The following is an 8,239-nucleotide window of genomic DNA, read 5'->3' as shown; positions in this document are numbered from 1 at the left end:
TACACTAGGAATCCACCAATCCCTCTCTTAGAAGAATCTGTACACACCACGAACTCTTTATCTAGATATGTAATCTTTAGAACTGGAGCATTTGTAAGCAATTGCTTCAACTTCTCAAAACTAGTTGCACTTTCCTCTATCCATTCAAATTTCTTTCCCTTTCTCTACAAAGAAGTGATAGGATAGGAAATCTATGAGAAGTTCTTGATGAACGTCCTGTAATAACCTGCTAACCCCATGAATGATATGACCTCATCCACATTCCTAGGAGCTTCCAATTCCATGATAGCTCTTATCTTTTCCGGATCCACTGCTATGCTTTCCTTGGAAACAACACGTCCCAAGTAATGTACCTATGTCTGAAAGAAACTGCATTTACTAAACTTGGCACGCAACTAATGATATCTTAGCAATAACAATATTGATGCTAAGTGTTTGACATTATCTTCATCATTCTTAGAATATATCAATATATTATCAATGAATATAATCACAAACTTGTCCAAATATGGACACAACAAAATATCATCAAACACATGAAAGAAATTGGAGCATTAGTTAGAACAAAAGGAACTAAGTCAAACTCGTAATGTCCATACCTAGTCTAGAAAGAAGTCTTGTAGATGTCCTCCTCTTTGATGCATACTTGATGATAAAATTATCTCAAATCAATATTCGATAACCCCTTTGCCTTACTATCGTAGTACCTCTATGACAATTTCTTCATCCTGAAGAGTCTCTTGAATTCATTCCAACTCAACTACTCTGATCTAATGTATCTGACACACCTCACACCTTCCCACAAAATGTATGCTTTCCCTTTGAGGTTGAAAATAACTATCTTGGACTTCATGTTATCTATATAGTCATGAAGCTCAAATAATTTCTTCATTCCAAGAAACCATGCCTCTACATTTTTCTGTTTCTTCAACTGTCCATCAAATGTAGGTGGCTTGGATATCTTGAAATCATTCAAAAAATATCCCATGTAACTCCTCATCTAAGGATGACAGCAATGGTGAGAATGGTACCTGTTTGAGCTAGAACTAGTGTAAAACCCATATCCACTTCCTCTTTATTGACAATGATAAACCTGCCAAAATTCAGAGGGGTATCCTTGATATGAGGTCCTAATTAGGCCTCAAACCATTTTGGATGGGAGCCCCATTTGGAATTCGACTCGACTAACGTCTACTTAAATATCTACCTTGGATTTAGCTATCAAAAAGAGAGATAATCACATATTTTCCTTCGAAAAGTAAGCTAGTGTCCCTAGTGAATGTTCAATTGTAGGTACATAAAATTTCTTCTACTATAGATGGGAAGAGGTCGAGTCTCAAAGTGAGAGGTAATATTACCACCTTAATAAATAGACATGTAAACGAGAGTGTTTCGTCTAACACCTAGAGAAATAGTCCATATAGATGCGGTGATCATTATAACCATAACAACAAATTCTCAACAAGTTAAGCACTAAAATAACTGAAATAGTTCAACTACCTTAGTACTGGTGAAAGAAAAAATGAACCATAAACATTCATAGAATAGTCTTACAAACAATCATAATCCATGTACGAAAACTTTCTGGCCATAAGAATTCAAATATTAAACAAAAGTCCCGAGATGCATGAATACAACGAAAATCTCTTGCTCCAATAGTGGAGCATTAGAGCCACTAGTTTCTTCCCAAAAGTACTAACTTTGCATCTCTAATGCCTTATGGGAGAAGCCAAAGTTAAAATTCCTTTACATGAGAAATGAGGACCTATTTATATCTTGAGGAGTGATCTTTCATATCCTTATGAATCTTGACTTTCTAACTTCTAGTGACAGTTGGAATTCTACAACCTTTGAAGTTCCAAATGATTTTTGAAATTACATGTGACTTTTGATATTACATGTCCTTTGGATTTCCACGACTCTTAAGTTTACACATGACTCTCGGAATTCTACTCGTTTGTCTTATACAATGATTACAATGATAAATTTTGTCTTCCAAATCATCATAAGATGAAATTTGACACGTCACTATCTTGGGTAACTCGGATTGACAGTGACTGATGACATGGACTTGCTTTAGTAGTAACATGTGTTCCACAATGTTTTTTCTTTATCATCATTTGATCATGGTGCTTCAACCCTTTGAGGAGTATTCATGGTGCTTTGATCATCAAGTTTCAAGCATGTTCTTTGTTCTTCTTTTGCTTCCTTTTTCATCCTCTTCTACCTAATCTTCCTTATGTTTTCTTGCCATAAGGTCGCGGGAATACCTATTTCTGCAATCACTCATGACGAGAAACTATCTATTTGAAAATATCCTACTCTACCATGTTTTATACAAAATTTCCTCTTCATTCCTTTTTGGCACACTTAAAATAATCAAGGGAGATACATGGTACAAGGATGAATTAGAAAGGGTTTAGGGTTGAGGAGGAGGGTCTTTAGGGTTTCAACATGTGCTCATGCACCCTAAGAAGCAAGGTAGTCAAGGCAGGGCACATGTTGCAAGTTGGAAGGACGAATGGGAAATATTTGGTTTTTCCATGTGCTCTATACGCTCAAGGGAGAGAGGGAGGGTGTAGGGTGCACTCCTAAAGATTGAAGGCTAAGTATTCGTGCCTTCAAGCTACACTTATTTGCTCAGGAGGTCTTAAAGTGGGTGCAGGGCACACTCCTAAAGGATGAAGGTTGAAGCTTCATTCCTAATAGGTGCTACAATGAACTGAAGAAGTCCAAGTGGACACATGGCGCATAGGGAAAGGCTAAAGGGCTAAGATTTAGGTCTTCAAGATGCACTGGTTCACTCAAGGAGGGTGCACTTCTTCAGGTCAAAGGAATGTGCTCTAGGAAGACTTAACCATTCTTGGAGGGCACCATTTAGGACATTGAAGGGGATTCATGCTTTTGGAGTGCAACAAACTTTGCTGGAGGGAGAAGGTTTCACTTATGAACAATGAAGGATCATTCATCAAGGCTTTAGAATGTGCTCATGTGGTCTTGGCCTCAATGGGCTCATTTGGAACCAAAATTTGTCTAAGTTTGGATGATTGGTCAAGGGGTGGGCAAGATGATTTTTGGACATAAAAATACATGTGACACATACCAAATCATTGAGATAACTTAGAAAAACTTAACCAATAATGAATATACATCAAAATGCCACTTTATGCACATTCCCCAAGTATAAACAATAAAGTGTGTGCGATTGCGACCCAAAAGTGTCGTTTTACAACAAGAAAGACGTTGTGACCAATGCAATGCATATAATGATACTCAAATCAATGCAACGACACTTAATAACACTCAATACATATGAAACAACAAAAAATGACACTCAACGACCAAGGATACACTTGACACGACAATGAGGTAGGATCCAAAATTCAAATGTAGTGAAATTTTAGAGGGTGTTGTAGTAGCGAAAACACTCTCCTATAAGGTGTATCCAAGAACCTTCCATCTCCAAATATGTCATCCTTGTTTGACCAATGCCGACTGTAAGACCTACTTACATATGGCCCATTAGATCTGTCCTCCTGTCCATAACTGATCCATGGTTGTCCATGTCTCTACAGGTTTAACAAACTCTAAAGGATAACTTTGTTGACCTTTGATTGTTTCTCATGTGCCTTGGAAAGTATTTTCTATGACTGAATGATCCTCTCATTATCTTCCTTACAAATTTTGATCTCTACCCTTAAACTTCTCAAAGTGTCAGCTATGTCCAAGACTACTCATCTATTGGCTTCTCATATGATTTGTAATGGGAATCTTGTGAATTATAATCCACCATTTTGCTAGTCATCTTTGATCTTCTTCTCCTACAAACATACCATTTAAAATAAACCAAATACAAACATAATCAACATAACTCAGTGAAGTTCAGGGGAAATTATCTTGTTAGAAAAATCAGTCCAGATTAGCATGATACATGTATATATATATAATCATATAAATATACTGAATTCATGTATGACAATACCAACTACATACCATGACATCATGTATGAAAATAATCACCATGAAAATGCATGCAAAACATCCATATAAATAACTGACATGAAAACATGACAAACACTTTTGCCCATCTAGTCCAAGGATTAAACCATGCTCTCATACCAATATGTAACCATGTAGGTTTTAACCCTGTACAAAAATTACCTGCATATGAATTCTAAAACACAAAAAATAAACAATGCGAGATCATAACACATAAAACACACATACATAGATATTTTCCCATGGATCCCAAAACCGGGACTACCAGCTTGATTTTTCATTATGTTCCTTTCAATGTTACAATACATATTTATACATGCCGAAGCATCCATTACCATGGACCAAAAACCATCATGTCCAATATCATGGAATGAAAACCATCTCGTCCAAAAAACATGTGCGAAAATCATGCACAAAACCATAGGTGGGTCTGCCCAACCTAACATAGGGTCCAAACCCTTGTTACAGGTGCCCTTCAAACCCCAGGTTAACTACGTGGAAAGAATATAACACAACCCAACATTCTCCCACTTGTTGTTTTCTTTCCACAGGGGTCCACAAGAGAGCTTAGTCATTTTCCCAGCCCTGAAATGCCCATTGTCTCTCTACACCAAGAGAACTTCTCAGAGCTCACAGATTTTGTCAATGCATCTGTAGTATTATTCAAAGTGTCCACCTTTACTAGCAACACATTTTTGTCTTCTATCATATCCCTCACAAAGTGATATTAAACATCAATGTGCTTTGTCTTTGAATGATATGCAGGGTTATTTGCCAAGAAAATTGCACTTTGGCTGTCACAGTCTATCCTTATAGCTTTCTGTACTAACCCCATACTTGAACAAAATCTCTGCAACCAAATTGCTTCCTTTCTTGCATGAGTGGCTACCATGTATTCTGCCTCTGTAGTTGATAGTGCCACTACAGATTGTTTCTTACTCATCCAACTGACTGCACCTACAAATAGTTTAAACACATACCTAGTTGTAGATCTTCTCTGATCTAGATCTCCAGCCCAGTTTGCATCAACAAATCCATGAATATCCAACACTCTATCCATTCCTGGTCTTCCTTGGTAGCACAAACCATAATCACTAGTGCCATGCAAATACCTGAAAACCCGCTTCACAACTGTCCAATGCTCCTTTCCTGGTTTTGACATAAACTTGCTCAATACTCACACTGCATGTGCAATGTCTGGTCTAGTACAGACCATTGCATACATTAGGCTACTGACTGCACTTGCATATGGAGCACGAGACATGTCCTCTTCCTCTTCTTGTGTCTTGGGACATTGTTTAGTAGATAACCTCACACCTACAGGAATAAGAACCTTCATCGGTTTACTATCTTGCATATTAAACCTCTACAGTATTGTCTCGACATACTTCCTCTGGTTTAACCAGAGCTTCCTCTTTTCCCGATCTCTTTTAATTTCCATGCCCAAAATATAGTTTGCAGCACCAAGATCTTTCATGTTGAATTTGGAGGACAATTGGGTCTTCAAATCCTAGATAATTTCTTTGTCATTTCCAACCAGCAACATATCATCCACATACAAGACTAGATAAATAATACGATCACAAATTAATTTAAAATACACACAATGATCTGCTTTTCTTTCGGTGAAGCTAAGTCCCCGTATAAATGTATCAAATTTATGATACCACATCCTTGGTGACATGTTTAAGCAATACAAAGACTTCTTTAACTTGCATACCAGCTCTTTCTTACCCTTCGCTGCAAAGCATTCAACTTGCTTCATGTAGATTTCCTCTTCCAGATCCCCGTGAAGAAATTCTGTCTTGACATCCATCTGTTCTACCTCAAAATCAAAAGCAGCAGCAATAGATAAAAGTAACCTAATAGAAGTTACCTTGGCAACAGGAGAAAAAATATCACCAAAATCAATTCCCAGTACCTGGCACTAACCTTTTGCTACCAACCGAGCCTTGTATTTCTCCACTTTCCCTTCTGCATTTATCTTCTTTTTGAACACCCATTTGTTGCCAATGGGTTTCCTTCCCGCCGGCAACTCCACCAGATCCCAAGTCTCATTTTTGTGCAAAGATGCCATTTCATCAACCATGGCCTCTTTCCAGAGTTTTCCATCCTCTGAATCTACTGCTTCCTTCACAATTCTGGGATAATTGTCAGTAATAGATAAAGCAAAATTTGAACAGAAAGCAGATGGAATATACCTTTCAGGCTGCCTTCTTTCTCGAACTGATCTTCTCATAGCCATAGTTTGTGGCTCTTCATCTTCTGATTCCTCCTCTGCTGTAGAGTCTGATTCTTCCTCCTTTAGCTCAAACTCTATCTTCTCAGGTTCCTTCATTGGACTTCATGTTGAATAACATCTTTCACCTCTCTGAACACCACATCTTGGCTGTACACAACCTTCCGTGTGATTGGATTCCAAAGCTTGTAACCCTTTAAACCATCCTTATACCCAATAAAGATGCACTTTTCAGATTTACTATCCAACTTGGTTCGTTTCTCCTTTGGAACATGTACATATGCATCACATCCAAATACCCTCAGATGTGAAAGAGAGGGTTTCTTACCAGTCCATACCTCTTGTGGAGTCTTATCCTCCAACGCTGATGAAGGTGACCTATTGGCTAGGTAACATGCAGTATTCACCACCTCTACCCAGAATTCCTGTCCTAACTCGGCACCACTAAGCATGCTTCTTGCCCTTTCCATCAATGTCTTATTCATTCTTTTTGTAACCCCATTTTGCTAAGGGGTATATGGAGTAGTCTTCTATCGTGCTATACCACACTTCTTACAGAATTCTTCAAATTCCTTACTGCAAAACTCTCCACCGTTATTTGTCCTCAACACCTTTATCTTCTTCTCTGTCTAGTTTTCCACCAAAGCCTTAAATTCTTTAAACCTGTCAAAGACTTTAGATTTCTTCTTAAGGAAATATATCCATGTATTCCTTGAGAAGTCATCTATAAATGATACATAGTACACAACCTTTCCCAGTGATGGAACCTTCATAGGTCCAAACACATCACTGTGCACAAGTTCTAATATCTGTTTCACCCTCTTACTACCAGAGGGGAAACTCACCCGATTCTTCTTTCCATATACACAATTTTCATAGAAATCAAAATCTAGAGAGCTATTACTCATACCTTCTACCATACCTTTACCATGAAGTATCCGAAGGCCCTTTTCTCCAATATGTCCAAGCCTTTGATGCCACAACATGGTCTTCTCTCTAGAGACCACTAGATTTTCTGCTCCACTTTTAGGAACCACAGAACCATTACACCCATCAATAACAGTGCTACCTTGCAGCTTGTATAGAGTTCCAATCCAAACTCCTTACATCAATGCCAGTGCTCCCTGAACCATCTTGCAGGTATCCTTCTCAAACACTGTTTTTACACCTACATCATCCAGCTTGCTAATAGAAATTAGATTTCTGGCTAATGCAGGAATATGTAGAACACCTGGAAGCATTCTAACCCTTCCACCTTGCAACTTCAACTTTACTTTACCACGACCAACAATTCTAGCCTTCCTGCCATTCCCCAAGAAGACATCACCACCATCATATTTCTCATACTCACAGAACCACTCTCTATGGGGAGTGAAGTGAAAGAATGCACCTGAGTTAATCAACCATGCCTCATGATCTACATGTGTACTTGAAGAAGCCAAGTACACATCCCCACTTTCATCTGAGGTGGTTTTTGCCTCTGCAGAAGGAGCCTCATCAGATCCCTTTCCTTTGTCAGAAGCTTTAGATTTATAGTCCCTTTTGTAGTGCCCTTCCGTTCCACATTTCTAGCACACCACCTTTATAGTTTTTCCTGGAGATTTAGATCTCCCATTCGATGACTTATTTTTGTTTCTGTTTTGGGTTTGCCCTCGTACAGATAAGGCATCACCATTTTGTCTCTCCATATTTTTCCATCTCATCTCCTCCCAGCAAGGATGAGACTATTTCATCAAAATGCAAGGCAACTGCATTGCTACCTACTGCAATAACCAAACTATCTCATGAATCTAGTAGAGAACACAACAAACTCATGCACTTATCTTCATCTGAAATTTTAATATCAATAGATGCTAACTGACTTACCACATTATTAAATGCATTCAGATGCTCTGTCATTGAGTCTCCATCTTTCATCCTCAGGTTATACAACTTTTTCTGTAGGAACAGTTTATTCACCAGAGACTTAGATTGATACAAAGTCCCTAACTTGTCCCACAA

This window comes from Pinus tabuliformis, chromosome 6 (genome assembly GCF_031772625.1).
Source record: "Pinus tabuliformis cultivar Carrire ecotype Pingquan chromosome 6, CPIR1, whole genome shotgun sequence".
In the NCBI taxonomy this organism is placed as follows: Eukaryota; Viridiplantae; Streptophyta; class Pinopsida; order Pinales; family Pinaceae; genus Pinus; species Pinus tabuliformis.
Note: the sequence above shows the minus strand (reverse complement) of the source record.